General features: G+C 42.9%; 1 pseudogene; it reads left to right on the top strand.

Annotated features, from left to right (window-relative positions):
- Positions 1–13,294: 13,294 nt before the first annotated feature.
- The window catches only part of LOC110907245, a 62,548-nt pseudogene continuing 55,909 nt past the window's right edge, over positions 13,295–19,933 (top strand).

The following is a 19,933-nucleotide window of genomic DNA, read 5'->3' as shown; positions in this document are numbered from 1 at the left end:
TGGTATGACCAGCAAGCAACCCTGCTAGCCGCAGTATACAATAGAGCTTGCGCAGAAGTGCAAATACCGGTCGGGCCCACCCCGGCACCATATACACCTGCGGGTCGTACTTTACAATACGACGGTAGGGCTCCCTCACGCCCAGCCTCCCGAAGCAGGCGTGAGGACCGCGGATCCTCTTACTGTGAGGTCCGCATAATAGATGAGGATGATTCCTCATATGGATCCCGCAGTAGGGGCCCAATACAAAGCCGCCTGGGCCCTCAAGGCGATAACAGGTGGCAATCAACAGCTCACCGCGGCTCCGGCATTCAAAGTCGGCTGGGACCGCAGTCCCATCACGAAGGATATGGCCGTACCGACCCAGATGACCATACATATTGCGGGGAATCTCATGCTACCAGCAGCAGATCGGGAGGACGCCACCATGTTCCTCCCACCCACCCCCGCAACACATACCTCTGCGCTGCAAAGCGCCCCGAGAGCCAACCCTACAGGCCCAAATCTGCGGCCGAAAACTCCAAGTTCGTCCCAAGAATCGCCCACGCCGATGTCAACACCACAAAATTCCCATTGAACATTGGGAAATACAATGGTTCATCCGATCCGGACGACCACATAAATATCTTCACCGGTGCGGGGTGCAATGGCAAGTGGGACGAACCCACCTGGTGTCATTTTTTCACTCAGACCCTTACGGGTCTGGCAAGGGCTTGGTTCGATTCTTTGCCAGTGGGATCACTGGCCTCATTCGAGGAATTGGAAGCCAAGTTCCTCGCGCATTTTAGCCAGCAGCGACGCCATGAACGTGATTCCATGGACGTCATGAACATCTGGCGCAGGGACGACGAATCGCTTAGAGTGTTCGTCGTCCGATACAACAAAGAATGCCTGGAGATAGGTGACGTGGCAGACCAAATGGCACGTAGCCACTTCATCGTAGCCGTCAGAGACGAACAGATGGTTATGACTATATCCGGCAAGGACGGCTTGCCAAAGAAATGGGAAGATGTCATGGCTGCGGTCAAGACATACGCCCAGACTCAGCGGTCCCTCAAACCGCATGTTGACAAGGCACCGCCCCGGGTGGAAGGCCAGTCCTCCCACCAAGAGCCTAAGCGCAATAATAAGCGCAACTGGGACACTTGGAATCACGGCAGCGAGCCCAAGCCGTACGTCCCGCGCAACAACCAGCCCGACGTAAGGGTAACTATCAATGCCCAGCGTGAGAACCGGGCGTCGAAAAAACAGTCTCGGGACCGTAACTGGACCGAGATTACTCAATCGCCAAGCGACGTCCTCCTTACGGACGCGCATTTCCTACGACCGGCCCAGCCGATGAAGTCCAAGAAAAACCAAGACCTCACACTCTATTGTGACTATCACAAGGACTCGGGCCATGCAACGAACAACTGCATCAGTCTACGGCTGGAGATTGAGCGAGCCCTAAAGGAGGGAAAGCTGCAACATCTGTTGTCAGGTGGGCAAAAACCCACCAAGCGCATCACCCCCCACGGCGAGGGCACCTACACAGGGAAGAGGACCATGTATGTGGCCTCAACCCATATGATCAACGGAGGCATAGGAAGGCCGCGCAAGGCGGCGAGAAGACCGGACAATGACTGGAAAGACGAGCAAGCCGTCTTTCCAAAAAACGAGGCGGCCCGCGCGACAGGCGCGCCATCGTTATTACGGGCCACCTGGCTCATTACTCCACCGAGTGATTATTCATCGACCCGGGTAGTACTTCTGATATCATATACGAGCAGTGCTTCAACCAGTTCGATCAGGAGGACAAAGATCGGTTGCAAGCGGTGGGCTACCCGTTGGCCGGGTTCGCAGGGGAAACTGTTTTTCCCCTGGGCCAAATTACTTTTCCTATGCGCCTCACTAACGGAAGGAACACACGAACAGAAGAGGTGAACTTCATGGTTTTACCTCACACTTCCAAATATGACGTGCTCCTCGGGAGAGAATCCCAAGGCGATTTCAACATGATTACGTCCGTACCTCATTCTGCAGTCGGTTTCCCAACCGAAACAGGGGTCGCCATAATCTATGCACGCAGGGAAGTCATGGCGTCGGACGAGCTGCGTCCGACCAAAATAGAAAGGCCTACCCCCAACAACCAACCAGAAAAATGGGTTCTCAATGCGAGACACCCAGCCCAAACGGTCACGTTGGGCCACGCCTTGTCCCCCAACATCAGAGCGCACCTGAAGCAGCTCCTCTTTAGGAATCAGAATATTTTCGCGTGGACACCCGCAGACATGACGGGGGTGCCACGCGAAATTGCGCAACACTTCTTGAATACCTTGCCAGGTATCAAGCCAGTGATCCAAGGCCAACGCCACCTTGGATCTGCAAAAAACAAGGCAATCCATGAGCAGGTCAAAGAACTGCTCTCCGCAGGTATCCTGCGGGAAGTCAAGTACCAGACTTGGTTGTCCAACCCAGTCATTGTAGAAAAACCATCCGGGGGCTGGCGCATGTGCGTCGATTATAAAGATCTCAACAAAGCCTGCCCCAATGATTGTTATGCACTCCCGGAGATCGATGAAAAAGTCGATAACTTCGCACCATTTCGATGGAAGTGTTTCCTCGATTGCTACAAAGGCTACCACCAGGTGCAAATGGCAATCGAAGACGAAGATAAAACGACATTCCGTACGCCAACCAGAAATTACTGCTACACAAAAATGCCGTTCGGGTTACGCAATGCAGGCGCAACCTATCAAAAGTTGATGAACGACACTTTTCGCGGCCAAATAAGCAAAAGTGTCGAAATCTATATGGAAGACCTGGTCGTCATGAGCATGGAGGAAGATACCATGCTCACAGATATCAAAAGAACATTCCAAACTCTGCGAAGCGTCAATATGAAGCTCAATCCGGGGAAATGCTCGTTTGGAATGGAGGAAGGCAAGTTCCTTGGATTCATCGTAATAAAAGATGGATTCAGGGTCAACCCGGAGAAAGTTCAGGCGATAGAGCGCATGCCATCGCCTTCTATGATGAAAGAAATGCAACGACTAGCAGGCAGGCTAGCCGCACTAAATAGATTCTTAACCAATCATGCGGCTAAGTCCTATCCTTTCATCAAAACACCGCGGAACTGTTTAAAGAAGGAACAATTCCAATGGACCGCAGAGGCCGAAAACGCCTTCCGGGAGATGAAAGAGTGTTTGATCCAACTCCCAACTCTGACCGCGCCACGCAAAGATTAGCCACTTATCTTATACCTATCTGCCGCAGACAACACGGTAGGTGCAGTACTCATAGTGGAGCGAGAGGGAGTTCAAACACCCATCTACTATATCAGCAAAATGCTTAATGACCCAGAGACGAGATACTCCATCATGGAGAAATTGGTATTAGCACTGTGCACGCGTCACGACAGTTGCGACGTTACTTTGCAAACCACGTCATCACAGTGTTAACCAACTACAGGATCGGCCCGATCCTATCAAAACCCGACATCTCTAAGAGATTAGCAAAATGGGCAATTTAGATGGGTGCACTCACGCTGAACTACAAGCCGCGCCCCGCAATCAAGGGCCAAGTCCTAGCTGATTTCGTTGCCGAAGTACCGGCAAATCGCATTCAAGAATGCGAACAAGAACAAAACCCTGCACCACCACCATCCTCCTCAGAAACCTGGGCACTCTATACCGATGGTGCATCCATTGAGGATGGTGCAGGCACAGGTCTGCGACTCGTCAGCCCCGACGGCCAAGAGCTTACCTATGCAATTCGCCTCGACTTCAAAAGCACAAATAACGAGGCAGAATATGAGGCTCTACTAGCAGGGCTACGTCTGGCAGTCAAGCTCGGCGTGCAACATTTGGAAGCACAAGTCGACTCGTTGCTCGTGGCAGAGCAAGTACGCGGGGATTATGCCGCAAAAGAGGATATCATGATCCTCTACCTCGAACAAGCCCTGCAACTGAAATCAAAATTCACTTCCTTCAACATCCGCCATATCAACAGAAGTGAAAACAAACCTGCGGATGCACTGTCAAAACTCGCGTCCAACAGCTTCCAACACTTGGCAAAAGAGATATGCGTTGAGATTCTGCAGAATCCCTCAGTACCCCTACGCCAAGTCAACGTCATCCAGTACGGTACAACATCCTGGATGACACCAATCATTGCATACTTGCAATCAGGTGTGACTCCCGAAAGCAAGTCAGAGGCACGTAAGTTACAGTACAAAGCATGCCATTATCAAATGAGAGACGGTATCCTATACCGTAAATCATACCTGGGCCCACTCCTACACTGCGTCGACCCCCAAGATGCCACATACCTCATCAGAGAGATACACGAGGGAATATGTGGCATACACGCAGGTCCACGCATGGTAGTGGCCAAAATTATGAATGCTGGGTACTACTGGCCCGGCATGTACCTGGATGCAGTCAAAGTCTTGCGCAAGTGCTTCAATTGCCAGCGACATGCTCCCAAGACCTTGCGCCCCAAGAATAACTTGATCCCTGTCACTACCGCATGGCCTTTCCAAAAATGGGCAATTGACGTGGTGGGACCATTCCCAAATGCACCAGGTGCGGTAAAATTTATCATAGTGGCTGTGGATTACTTCACAAAATGGGTAGAGGCAAAATCGCTCGCCACGACAACCGCTATGATAACGAGGAAATTCATTTGGGAACATATCATCTGCCGTTTCGGTCTACCGATGTGCATCGTTACCGACAACGACACCAACTTTGCTGCCGATGAATTTCAAAAATGGCTAGAGGAACTACACATTGAACACATATTCTCCTCAGTGACGCATCCGCAAGGAAACGGCCAAGTGGAGAGTATAAATAAAAGTCTGGCCGAAGGCATTAAAGCACGGTTGGGAACAGCCAGACGCGACTGGGTCGATGAACTCCCAAGTATCTTATGGGCCCATAGGACAAGCCCAAAGACGAGCAACGGTGAGACACCCTTTAGCCTGGTCTATGGCTCAGAAGCAGTGATCCCCGCCGAAGTAGGTCTCCCCTCACCAGAATGTTGGCTATTGAAAAAATAGACAACAATGCGGAATGCAGGGTTGACTTGGACCTCTTGGAAGAAAGGCGCGAAAACACTGCCATCAACGAGGGCAAGTACAAACCCAAGCTTGAAAAGTACTACAATTCACGCGTTCGCGTTTGTACTTTCAACCGCGGAGACTACGTCCTCCGAGATAACGAAGCATCTAACGCTGAACGCCCAGGGAAACTCGCCCCCAAGTGGGAAGGACCTTACCTCATCCAAGAGGTCCTGGGCAAAGGCGCGTACAAGTTGTAAACGTTAGAAGGCGAGCCTATCGCACGCTCATGGAATGCACAACAGCTTCGACGCTGTTACATGTAAGCCTTGTTTTTACATTTTCCATGTAACCTATCGGGCCGCAGGCCATATGCAGATAAATAAATGAGCAATTCAATTCAATATTGTTATGACTTCTATTACAAATGCGTGTTCCACTTTGCGGTATCTGCAAAAACAGATTGGCAAAATCTTCGTTCGCGATACCCATACAAAGTGGTGACCACACGCAAATATTGTAATAGGCCAGCAAAGGTAAAACATTAAGTGTCTATCCGGCCAGATACACACGGTTTTTACAAAACGTTCACAATTCCTAAACCCTAACGGGACGAACATAGGAATTGACTAATATTCATACAACAAAGGTATAGAGTACACTCAACCGCGTTTACAACAGGTAGAGTCCTGCATACACACGTTCAAACATGCAAGAAGTAAAAACACTCGTACAAATTGAGCAAAAACAGTTGAACTTTATATTCAAAAAATTCTTACACCTATGTGGTGTACAAAGGATTTACATAAAGTTCTAACGTTTACATGGGGAAAACAAAAAACGGGCACGCAGGCCAACCTAGTCCTATTTTGTACCGCTGGTACCCGCGCCACCTTTGCCGTCACCAGTGGCCTCTTCCTCTTCCGACTCTTCAGCATCAGCGTACAACATCCGTAAACGGTCTACATAGTCTTCCGCATCCAAGCATTCGTCAAGCTTCTCAAGGGCAGAAATAGACATGTCATAGAACGATGCAAGAATCGCGTCAAGAAGCGCTTCGGTATCCACACGATGGAACCCAGACCGTTCATCGGTGTATTTGCCTTGACCCAGAATGTTCATATGACTGATGCATAGGTTGTAACCAGCTTTAAAGCCAGCATCCCGGGCACGCTGCTTAATCAGGTCTATACCAGTTGCAGTCTCAGGCGTATCCAGGATAGCCTTGACAATCTGCAACGCACAGGCAATAAGGTTATCACATGCAAATCCAAACAAAAGGAAAGGCACCAGATACTTACATGCCCAATACCATGACACCGCATCCACTCACGGTCGGTTTCAAGTTGATTGAATGAAGAAGTAAGGCTATCTCTAGCCTCAGCAGCCTCGCTAGCCCGCCTTTCAGCTTCAGTCGCGCGGGCAGTAACCTCCGCAAGCATGGCTTCGCGAGTCTGCACTACAGCCTTTCGAAAACAAGGAACACAGGCATACAAAGATAAGCATTTATGAAAGAAGTCTACAAATTCAAAAAGCAAAGACAACTCATACTTGGAGGCTTCCAACGGTTGTGTTTAAAAGGGAGCGAACAACATTTGCTTCTTCAAGGGCCTTGGCAGCACGGGCCCCCATCTCCTTATCCTCTTTAAGAGCCTTTGCAACCCAAGCCTCCACCTCCCTGGCCTTACCAACGGCCGCCTCAGTCACGGCCTTCTCTTTAACCAAAGCAGCATTCGCTGCCTTGACATTGGCCAACTCCTGACGAACACGAAACAGGTTTTCATTCTGTTTGGCCCAAGATTCTTTCCATGTCTTGCGCTCATTAGAAAGGGTTTCTTTCCAACTCTTGCGCTCATCAGAAAGCAACTTGGCAAGAGTACGAACCTGTTTAAGCTCAGCAGTAGCAGCCCACTCTTCAGTTTGCTTATGCTTTTCAAAGGCAGCCTTCTCCCTCTCCAACTCTTCTGCCTTAACCCGCAAGCGAGCAGTTTCCTCCTCCTTGCGTCCCAGCACCTTGTAGTCTTCCATAATGGTATTCGCCACTAAGGAACTCCCCACAAGCATGGAAGAGAGTTGGTTGATACGGAGCTCACGGGGCACGACACGGGCATGAACAACTTCAAACGGAGTACCCAGGCCACCCAAAATCTCCTTGCAAGCAGAAGGATCACTTGAAATGTCATCCCCCTACATAACACTCCAGGGGAGTCGGTGGTAGCTCGTACTCCGATCCTGCGTATAGGTGAGGTAGTAGTACTCCAGTTTAGACTCTCCAGACTGAATCGGAGGCCCTTCAAAACCCGCACCCCCAGAAGCAGAACCAGAAGCCTTCTCGGCAACAGGAGTCTTGTGCTTTTCAGCATCAGACTTTTGCTTTTCAACATCCGAAAACTTCAGGTTCAGGTCATCGGTATCGTTAGGGGAGATAAGGTTGTCAGAGGAATCAACCGTGTCAAAGATATGAGCCACGCCTTTCCTCCCAGTATCCTCTACCCGCACAGAGGGCTCACTCACCACCTTGACAAAAGGATCGGCAAATTCTTTATTAACCCCCGCATCCGCAGCTGTGTCATGCGGGGGAGAAGAAGGAACATCAAACAAAGAGGAGAAATCTTCTCCTAGCATTTCTGCAAACAAAGAAGCAATAACCATCAAATACAAGTTGCAAATGCAAACACTCGTAAAGCTATAAATCACTTACCACAAGTAGCCGCAGGTTTCTTTTGTGTCGCACAAGTTGACCTTTTGGTCTGTATCCTTCGACGTTTTTTCTCACCAGAAGCAGCATCCTTCTCTTCGGGTTTCCTCTTTTTCTCATCAGCAGGTTTGGAACCCGCAGAGGTCCCACCTGCAGCCGCACCACCACCTGGAACACCCAAACCCTCAAGGGTGTCAGATACTACCACGTAATCGGTATATCTGCGGTAACAAGAACGAGAGATACCTGCCACCTGCGACACCAAAGGAGGGGCAACAGAACCCTCAGGATTTTTCTTACCGCGACCACGTGCGGGTTTCTCCACATGCTTCTTCTCCGCATGCTTCTTGGGGACAGTTTTCACTTCAAACTTTCCCAGAGCCCCAAGATTACCTACGTTTAAACAATCAAGCAAGCAAATCACAAGGGTGAACTTTACATAACAAGGAAGTCTTAGAATATACCTTTGCCTTGCGGCAACGGCGCATTCAACGCCCCGCGTTCAGGAACGCGGAAGTTTCCAACAATCTCCAGGTTGAAACCTTCACGTTCCGAGCACGGAAGCAACTCAACCTTGCCCTCGAAGGTTGGCTCAAACATCCTCCACAGGAGAGCATCTGCTGATAATACACATGCAAAATCAATAACAAGATAAAGACGCGAGGAAAACGCACAAGAGTAAAATGCTTACCACCACTCTTTTCCCGCACAACGGGCCTTGCCTTCCTATCAGGCCTAGACAACATCATCCGCAACACCCACAGCTGAGAATTGTCCAGCCTTTTAAGCTCAATGTGTTTCAGCCTTGGAAACCAGCTCACTGTATTAGCATTGGGAGGGGCAAGATCCTCCGCCGGAATGGTCTCATTCACATTCCGAAAATTCATCTTCGTAGCCACCGCGGCAGCCTTAACGTAGAAGAACTTTCTCTTCCACTTTGTGACACCCTTGGGAGGGGTCATCAGCTTGAGACTCCCATACCGTTGGTTGAAAGAGAAAAACCCGGTGTTTACCGTCAACTGGTAGAACCGCCGGAAATTCTCAACAATAATCTCCAAACCATGAGCACGAAAAGTGTACTCAAAGTTCCTGATCCGAAACATCCCGAACGGACTCAGTTGGGAGATGTGAATCTGGTAGAACTCCAACACTTCGGCAATAAAAACCGTTAATGGCAATCGGAGGTTGCCGTCATAGAAGAACTCGACCCACAGTGTGAGACATCCCGCCGGAGCATCGGCACAAGTATCACCCTCCTGTGGGTATATAGCCCCAAACTCTTTGGGCATTTGGATACTGGTCATTAGGGTCTCATATTGACCCTTTGACCACTTTAAAACCGGTAGGCCACCACCGTGTGCACCACCATCATCTTCATCTTCTTCAGCCACCGTCGGCGACTGATGTTCAGGGTTTTCACCCTCCACGTTATGAGGATTCGATGGTTCAGCCATAACACTGTTGAAAACAGAAAATAGACAACGACTTCCCAAAGAACTTGGAAACCTCACCGGAAAATTCAAGCAGTTGATCGGAGAAGACGAAGGAACTTTCTTTCTCTCTCACCGGGAAATTTTTGAAATTTTGAACAAGTGAGGGGAGACCACTATCGGTTTCCCCTTATATACTCATCGCAATAAATGCGGAGGGGTAACTGAATCATCACGATAAAAAAGAACGAGTTACGCGGAGACACGTGTCCAGCGACAGTTCCGCTGATGGTTACCACGCGCACGTGGCCGCCCACGCGCCTGACAAGGGAGACGATTACACTCCTGCTATAGTGCATTAATGACCTTGGGCAGTGCAAACGTCCTTTCCTATCAGCACATGCAGAAAATCTCACCAACATCCACCAACTCATACGTGCGTCCAGCTACGTATGCAGCAAAAAAGCGACCACATTATCCAAATATAAGCGGCATGCGGTTTCTCTGGTATACCGCACCATAACCCATACCGCATGTCGTTTTTTACATACCCCACAAAAAAGGCAAAAAATATATATCTCTACATTATATAAGGGGATATAAATTATATCCGCATATACCCACGAGCACACGTGGAATATGCGGAAATGACACACACGAGCCCGTACAGGTGTGTCAGATGCTCAGAACCAGCGTTGTTCTTTGGACTGAACTGTATCTCAGAAACAGGTAACCCGCATTGCCTTCATTCTCTTCAAGCTTCAAATCCCTCGTGTCCGGTTCACAACCACAGAGGGTGCGCAAACAGCTTCTCCGTAGGGAAAAAGGATGGGAATGTACGCGACCGCACATCTGCAACCCTGACTCCTGATCCTTCAAGAGCCACATCCAAGCAACACATTCTTTTCAAGCGAGTCATGGGTTACAAAACCGCAGACACTTATGAGTCGCTGCGGACACACCTATAGCTCCGCAAATGGTTGCTACGGAAGAGCCATGAATAAGTCATCACACAGATGAATGAAGCTACTTCAAGGAAAACTCCCCGGCATTGGAGCGTGAAGGAAAATGGCCACAGAATAAATGCGGACGAGATTTCCAACCATCTAAAGAGATCTCGTTGAACAACAAGTGACCGAACAGTGGTAACAAGTCTGCTTATGACTTTGTTTGCCCACCTATGCGCCGCATAGAATAAACAATGGTGGGCACAACCTTGCCCATAACCATGTTTATTGTCCCATAGTACAGATTCAAATTGTTCGACCAAACATGGCCAAACAATGACGCAACGAGTTAACCGTAAAGGACGTGCGGTTACTTGAGAGCTAAACTGAAGAACACGAACACCCCACGAAAAAGGGATCATCATTACATGTCCAATTGCTGAACATAGAGCTTGAGCAAAGCACTTGCAGCATTGCATCAGCTACCGCAGAGGTAACAACTAAAGTTGCAAACATAGATATCTTCGATCACCGTCTCAAAGGTTGGTTCGAAGCCTCCTCTCTTCTTCATTCACCACCTCAAAGGTTGGTTAGAAGACGGAGACACGATCTCAGAAGTTGGTTCGACACACCAACAGGTGGCAACCAACCTGATGACATCAGAAAAAGGTAGCCCGCTACCCAATCGGCTGAGAATTTCGCATCAGACGAAACTTGCTCACCAGTACGAAAGAGACGTCACATGACTCTACCAGATCCCCAGCTTGATTTACGAAAAGCGAATGCCATCTACATGGCCTAGAATTTTCTCCAGGCTGGAAACTACCTTCTAGACACCATAGTCCAGTGCTCCTCCCACATGCAACTTGCAGGAGGCAGCAACACTAGACTGGGGGGACTTGAAGGGGTATGGTCCTAAATCTCGCGCCACCTGACCGCGAGTGACCATTACCCTTATCAAAAAACCCCCACCAGCAAAGAACTGCGTCCACGCAACAGTCAAAGGATAAGAAGAAGCCTTACATTGTGTATGAAAGCGGACGTGCATAGCGATGCGGCTGGCACCGCATCATATGGACATTTTCGTCATGACAAGGGATCTGGGCAACAGCAACAGTCACCACAGACGGCGATGCGGCTTGGCACCGCATCCCGCATATGTCTTTGTCAAAGCATAGAGCGCGGGAACATCAAAGGTTACCGCAGGCAGCGATGCGGCCCGCACCGCATCCTGCCCACTAGGCAAGTGGGACTGACAACACAGAGCAAGTGGCACCACTGGCAGTCGCCTGTCAGGCCATACGAAGCAACGGACTGACACTGCAGTAGGACGTGGCTTCACCTCCACAACCGACAAGCCTAACACACCTGCAAAGGGGCAGCACGTCGTCAGTCCGTCCCTTCAGCTCCTCCTTCACTCCTCGGCTATAAATACCAACCCCAAACCAGGTTTGAGGTATCTCTTCACAACTCTCTCACTACTACTACTATCACACTTTGCTTCCCAAGCAAATTACTGATTCTTACGCCGGAGAGTGGTAACAAGGAGCACCCCCCACCCCATCCTCCTTGTTACGAGTCACGGTTTGTTTCCTTGTGCAGGAGATCAACCGGCGGACGATCCAGCTAGCAATACTCGAGAGGAAGGGATTAACGCTTCTTGACGAGACCAGTGTGTTAACCCTACCCGATTAACCATTGTTTCATCAAATACTCTAAAAAATATATTATATATTCGTTTGATATTATAATATAACAAATATTATAATTATATCTAGAGTTTGAATTTTTTGGAATAAGTAATTGATACAAATTTAATCTGTATAAAATTTTAGATAAGTTTTGGTTACCTTATTTATTTATCGTTTTTAAATTGTTTAAAAATTTAAAGTAGATCCAATTAAAAGAAATTATAAAATAAAATGTTTGATTGTAATTATTTAAAAACTTTAAGAAGGAAGTGCAACTAGTTAAATTTGAAAAAAAAAAGAGTTATATAGCAACACCATAAATATTTGATTGATTACAAGAACGTTAGTCATAACATGATAAACCAATTAGTAAGGGTGTAAGGGCACTCCTCTAAGTGGGGAGTGACCTCTCTTACCCATAGCTAATCAGCACACGTCACGTCAACTCCTCACTTAACTCCCCTCGCACCCTCAATTTGATGGTGGCACTCCTCTCTTGGGGGACTTGCTTTTTTTTTTGTTGTAATTATGCATGTATTATAAATTAAACAAATATTAATAAAAATTAAATAAAATTTAAGAAAAGACATTTCATTAAATTTTGGATTATCGACAAAATAATCGGCCATGAGTGTTTCGTGGCCTCCCATACGATCTCGACGGACAACTTTTTTTTACTAGACGATGTCGTGTCTAGTAGCTCCGCTTGTTGGATGAGATTTTGGAAGAAAATTAAACTACTATCGCTTGACGATGAATCTTCATCGTCGGGAAAGTCGGGCAGGAGAGAAAAAAACGGGAACTCGAAATCCATTTTTTTTAAAGATTGGGTAAAAAGTTAGATGAGTTGAAGGGTTTATGAGAGTAATGTAGTAGGAGTTGTTTTGTTTTTGAAAAATAAAAAGATTGAAGTGGGTTAGTATTTATAGGGTTTAGGAGAATTTTTTTTTTTTTAATATATAACGGCTATATAGCCGTTTTAATATAAAAAACGGTCAAAAATTACAAATCTCAATCGGTGAACACAACCCGCTCCCCACACCCCGATTTGGGTCACCGAGGAGATGACGGCAGTGTTCCCGAGCGGGGTTCACACTCACCGCCCCCTCCCCAAGGTCGCCCCGTTCACCCTAATTGTCTTAACCAAATCAAATCGAATAGTATATTTACTCAAATAACAAAATAAAAGGTATCTTGTCAAAAATATTCATTCAATAACAAAATAAAAGGTATCTTGTCCAAAATATTCATAAGAAAAAGATTATGAACCAATCCAACTACTATATTCTTAACATCTTTATCAAAAGTGCAATTATTTCTCCGTGAGAGTCTAATGCCCAATAATTGAATAAGCAAAAGCAACAGAATAATAAATAATAATAAACTTATACTAAAAAATAATAAACATATGAATAATACACTATGTTTACAAACGAAACATAAATTAAATTAAATTCCACCAAAAATACGTTTTTCTAATGACGACTATGACGTATTTTTATCAAGTATTTTATAATGAAATCGAGTTATATGTTTCTAAGCACCGAAAATTTCTGGCACCCATAGTCAACAAACGAGTTTACATCAAAAGAAAAATCTAGCATTCACACACACTCCTCAACTATAGTCAAGAAACGAGTTTACATCAAAAGAAAAACACAAAACCATGTAACATGGTACTTATAATATATATATTTGTTTCATATCAGGTACGATACATTCAAGAAATTAGTGCCGACTATGACTACTTACCATTCGAATATCCATCAATCATTATTTTGTTCATATAACCAACATATTTATTTATTTATATAAACTTCACTTTCTCCCAACTTCACTCTGTCGCTGTCTCACAAAATATCCCGTTGCTATTTCTCACTCCGGTCGAATAGACTTCGTCAATTTCAAGGTTCAAAACCCCATCGTTGAGATGGACGGTGAGCCATCTGTAACACTATATCATCCTCATTGCTTTTTCACTCATGCTCTGTGAATCATAGTTGAAGTGATCAGATCGTTGTTTTGTTTTTGTTATTGTAACACCCCAAAATATTGAACCATATAAAAGTGTATATATATAATATACATGCTTGAATATATAATATATAGATAAAATTAGCTTGAATAATAACTAGGAATAATTAACCTAGTTGATTATTTATGTTGTTAGCGATAAATATTGGATAGTATCCATTTATAAATAAAAATCAGACACATGAGGGACAAAAAAGGGGAAAAGCTGAAACTTGAGTAATAGTAATAAAAATAAAACACAACATACACTAGGTGTGTGTGTGTATAGCGAGCAGGAGGAAAAACAAGGGAGCAAACCCTTATTCAATCTTAATCCATCAAATTGGAGGGCAATTCGAACCTTGAATCCGTGCATGAACGCATATTAACGATCACTTAAACTGGGGGATCACAAGATATGTCAAAATCTTAATTTTGTGATATTATGAATGTAGGTAGATTCCATGGATTTCAATCCATGTATGAATTTCTGAAATTGAGGTACGATAAGAGATGTATACTTGCTTAGGAACAAACCCTAAGTGAAAATTGTGAATATATTGCTATGATTTGGGTGTTTGGATGAATTACCATACATAGGTAAGTGGGTTTTGGATAAGGAGGTAGAACACATGAATTATGATGATGAAAATGGTGTATTGTATGTTTGACACATTTAGTTTTAGGTGCTAATTGAACATTCCAACCATTTTGATGTTATGAGATGTATAAACATGGTTAAAGGTTGGTTACTAAACTTAACAAAGTTAGTATAAAAATCTTGCACATAAGGTGTGCGATAAAATGCTTAAATGTTGTTATGTATGACAATTGTGAATGAGAACATATGATTGTATGATTGGCAAGTTGCTTAGTTTGGTTATAAATCGGAGGGTTTTAATGATGTTGGGTTGTACTTTTTAGGCAACTCGGGTGAAGCGTCAGGTAGCCAAGTCGGGACGAACGCTCGGTAAAAGGATAAGCTTTAAGGTACGTGACTATATGTTTCGTAGTTATTCTTTGTTTAAATAATGTGCTTTATTGATAAGATAGTTGAGAAAGTGATATCCATGAAGTTCAGTTGTTCATAAGTGATAGACTTCACACGAACGAACCGAATGGGTCAAATAAAGAATGTATAAAGTTTGGTTATTCATAAGTGATGGACTTCACACGAATGAACCGAACGGGTCAAATAAAGAATGTATAAAGTTTGGTTGTTCGTAAGTGATAGACTTCACACGAACAAACCGAACGGGTCAAATAAAGAGTGCATAAAGTTTGGTTGTTCTTAAGTGATGGATTTCATACGAACGAACCAAACGGGTCAAATGAGCGCAACCCGGGTAACAGGAACATGAAATACAAGACTAATAAGCCCACTTAATGGGTTGTAGTTGTAGGGGAATAATCCCATGAAAATGATGCGGATGATTTAAGCTTTAATGCTTGAACATCATAACAGGTCAAATAAATATAACCGCAAACCGGGTAACGGGAGCGTAAAATATATAAATTATGGATCCGAATAATGAGTTATGGATTTACATATGATAAGGAATGAGTTTTAAACATAAAAACTTGATTTGGAGTGATCTAAACATTTGTTTGGTGGAAAAACATGAAATTCATGAGTCAGGTATGGATTCAGCGCCCAATGCGCCAAAATCAGAGCACAGTGCACCAAAAATGTAAATGTCTGTTGTGGTGCGCTGAAATCAGCGCCTAGTGGCGTTGAATGATAACAACCTTCCCGTTTTTTGCGTTTTGAACTTCCAACTTGTGTGTATGCTTCCAATACTCCATAATGCATCAAAAATAAAGTTTTGATTTCCGGATTTAACTATCTCATTCAAATGTTTTAGTTACTAATCGTTTGAGTGAATATTGTATATTTGGTAAAGTGACTCAAGGAGACCGGATGAAGATCAAGGCGCATACGAAGAATCGAACACAACTCAAGATCTATGCTTCCGTGTTTTTTTCATTTATCTTTTGAAAACTTAAACTTTACGTATTTTGTTCAATCAAAATCTTTGTTGACTTTTACATTTATGCGAAGTTGGTATGTGTTAAACAATATTTTAATGTTAAGAAAGACGGGTCTTATAGTTATATTGTATTCTTTAACAAGAAGATCATTAGTTTGATTAATGTGCTAAGTTAACAGAACAATTGTCAGTGGGGAGTAATAACTTGTAGAACAAGGTAAAGAGTGTTTGAAAGCAACACACCTTTGATGAAGGGGTGTCACCACCGTATTTTTGGGGCCCAAAAATTTATATATAAATATGAGAACTTTTGGGGAAAATGAGAACCGTGAAAACCAATATATATATATATATATATATATATATATAGGTAGAGGATCCTGTAAAAAAGCCTAAAGTGTGAGAAAGGTAAGAAAGAATCTCAGCCATTAGATCTTTTAATCTAATGGTTGAGATCAATAGGGACCAAATTGTAAAATATTTTCATTAATTTGGACTGATTTGAAATATCTAGGGGCAATATAGTCTTTTAAACCCACTAGAAATTAGGTAATGCACATGTAACTTCCCCCCGTCTTTTTTAAACATCAATAACTTTTTATACGTAACTTTTTTTTTAAAAAAAATTACACCATAATAACGAACGTTTTTTTATCTTTAATATGAGTACCATATTGCTATACTTATATAGAGAAAAAAATATGTTCCGATCAGATGTTTAGTCAATGAATGGTGTTATATACTTGCTGAATGGTGTTATATACTTGCTGAATGGTTTATATACTTGCTGAATGGTGTTATATACTTGCTAAATGGTGTTATATACATGTTGAATGCTGAATGGTGTTATATACTTGCTGAATGGTGTTATATATACTTGTTGAATGGTGTTATATACTTACTGAATGATGTTATATACTTGCTGAATGGTGTTATATACTTACTGAATGGTGTTATATACTTGTTGAATGCTGAATGATGTTATATACTTGCTGAATGGTGTTATATATACTTGCTGAACGGTGTTATATACTTACTAAATGGTGTTATATACTTGCTGAATGGTGTTATATACTTCCTATAATTAAGGTGGCGGTTATGAGAAGTTTTTAATTAATTGAATTAATGATAAAATTACTTGTTTACCCTTTTCAATTAATTTATATCTAATGGTTGAGATTCTTTCTTACCTTTCTCACACTTTTGGTCTTTTTTACAATAACCTTACCCTATATATATATATATATATATATATATATATATATATATATATATATATAGGGGATGAATCATGAGAAAACTAGTTTAAATGAGAAAACCAAAAAAACTAACTAAAAACGCCTAAAACACATACCAAATTTTTTCTCTTTACAATTTTTTATTAAAAAATCGCTATTTTTTATATACGAAAAAAATTTTCAAATTTTTTTTTTTACTGCACATGTGCACTAATACGGAAAGCCTAAACCACTTAACCCACCCCCCACCGACACCCCTAAAAACCTAAACCCCCCTACCCCCACCCCCCAAAAACCTAAATTCACCCTCCCACCAAAAGCCTAACCCCACCACCCCCCAAAAATCTAACCCCCCCCACCCCCCTCCCGAAAACCTAAAACTAAACCCTAAACATAAACCCGAAAAAAACCTAAACCCCCCACCCCACCCCCCCCCTAAAAAAAAACCTAAACCCCTCCCCCCACACCCAAAAACCTAATCCTAACCCTAAACCTCCAAAAAAACTAACCCTAAAAGCTAAACTAAACTCAAAAAACTATATTTAAGCATGTAATGCACATGTGTAGTACACATATAATGCACATGTGCAGTACAAGTTTATTTTTAATTTTTTTATATATAAAAAATAGCGATTTTTTATAAAAAATTGTAAAAAAAAAATTGGTATGTTTTTTTAGATTTTTTATGCTTTTTTTAGTTAGTTTTCTAGTTTTCTCATTTATATGTAGTTTTCTCATGATCCTCTACCTATATATATATATATATATATATATATATATATATATATATATATATATATATATAGTGTGAGGTTCATTGAGGAACTCAAAAAAAGTGGGGAACAGTGGGGAACCGACTCAAACGAACTCCGATTGGACTCATTCCAGCGGCGTTGGAACCATCTCGTCAAACCCTAACTAAGATCTCTTAACCCTAAACCCTAAATCATAACCCCTAAACCATAAATATATTAGGGTTTGGCTTTTAGGGTTTAGCTTTAGGGTTTAGCCTTAGGGTTTAGCTTTAGGGTTTAGAGTTTAGCTTTAGGGTTTAGTTTTAGGGTTTAGCTATAGGGTTTAGCTTTAGGTTTAGCCTTTAGGGTTTATAGTTTAGATTTCACGGTTTAGTTTACGTTTTAGCCTTATTTTTTAGCTTTAGAGTTTAGAGTTTAGGAGTTAGGATTTAGGGTTTAGGGTTAAGAGATCCTAATTAGGGTTCGGCGAGCCGGTTCCAACACCGCTGGAATGAGTCCAATCGGAGTTCGTTTGAGCCGGTTCCCGCTGTTGCCCACTTTTTTAGTGTTCCCCAATGAACCTTCCCCTATATATATATATAGGGGACCGCTAGAATGAGAACCACCTCGAGTTGTAAGAACCGCGAGAACCACACCGTACGGGGCGAGGTGGACCAATTTTTTTTTTTCAAAAACGTAGATGCATGTATTATAAACACATTCGTAAAAAAAAATTAAAAAAAATGCCGTACGTGTAGTTTTTTACACCACAAGTTTGTGGTTTACGAGTTCCGTAAATTTACGGAACTCGTAAACCACAAACTTGTGGTGTAAAAAACTACACGCACGTCATTTTTTTTAATCTTTTTATGAATGTGTTTATAATACATGCATCTACGTTTTTGAAAAAAAAATTGGTCCACCTCGCCCCGGATCAAGTAGTTCTCGCGGTTCTTACAACTCGAGGTGGTTCTCATTCTAGCGGCCCCCTATATATATATATATATATATATATATATATATATATAGGTATGGGATCAGGAGAAAACGCCCAAAAGTGTGAGAACGGTGAGAACTCATACTGGCCCAACACGTGGCGCACGATATAATTAGGGCGTATGGGCTTTTTTGTCATTTTATCTTCCGCTTTTCCAATTTCGTTTTTCACAATATTGATTTATTTTTGGGGTTTAAGATTTTTTGGCGTTAACCAAATTCCATAATTATATGGCGTTTTAATGGTTTCATTGTATTAATATTTTGGCGTTTATGGCGTTTATTGTGTTTTTCAAATCGTATGTCATTTGAACCCCAAGGGGTCAGAATATCTCTTTGAATGGCGTTTTTCAAGGCGTTTTAGACAAGATGGCCTGTTGTTCTATTATTTTTTATATACATTTTGGCGTTTGTGTTATCTTGGCATTTTACAATCGGAAAATTACATTACAACCACAGGGAAAAAAATAGAAGCGAAAAAAATAAATTAAAAATCCTAATCGGATCTCTCTTCACAATCTTCACTGTCATCAGTCTCTCTCTTGTTTAATACTACAAGAACTGTCACCAAATATATGGCATTTTATGTAAAACTTAACAAACCCATCGGTTTGATTATTTTGCCTGCTTGTCTGTTGAAGTGGCTTTTGTGGATGTTTGGGGACATAGATCTATGACGTGTGGGTGGGTTTTTCGCTTTGTTCTTCAACTTGATCTTCATCTTTATAATCATCCTACTCTTCAGTGTCATTGATCTCTTCTCTTCATCCAAGCCTTCTTCAAGAACAAAGAACACAAAATGACATATGACTGTCATCAGTATCTTTTTCTTGAATATTTGTCCATCTCATGCAGCAAAATCTTACTGAGTTACTCCCCTCACCTAACAATCCATTCAGTGAAACTTCACGAAGAACAATACTGAATATCCAAGAAAGCATATTAGTCATCTTTCATTTTTTTAATTTTTTGGCGTTTTACAATGAGTGGTATTTAGTAGTATTGGCGTTTGTTTTTTTTTTGTTTGATCAAATGGAAGTTGCTGAGAGGTATCATTTTATAGGATGTCTTTTGGCGCGTAGGTTAGGCGGTGCATTATTATAATAAAGTATTCGTCGTTTCTGTTACTGTTTGTAATTACTGTTTTTGATAAG

Source organism: Helianthus annuus, chromosome 14 (genome assembly GCF_002127325.2).
Source record: "Helianthus annuus cultivar XRQ/B chromosome 14, HanXRQr2.0-SUNRISE, whole genome shotgun sequence".
Classification (NCBI taxonomy): domain Eukaryota; kingdom Viridiplantae; phylum Streptophyta; class Magnoliopsida; order Asterales; family Asteraceae; genus Helianthus; species Helianthus annuus.
Note: the sequence above shows the minus strand (reverse complement) of the source record. Positions and strands in the feature narration are given on the sequence as shown.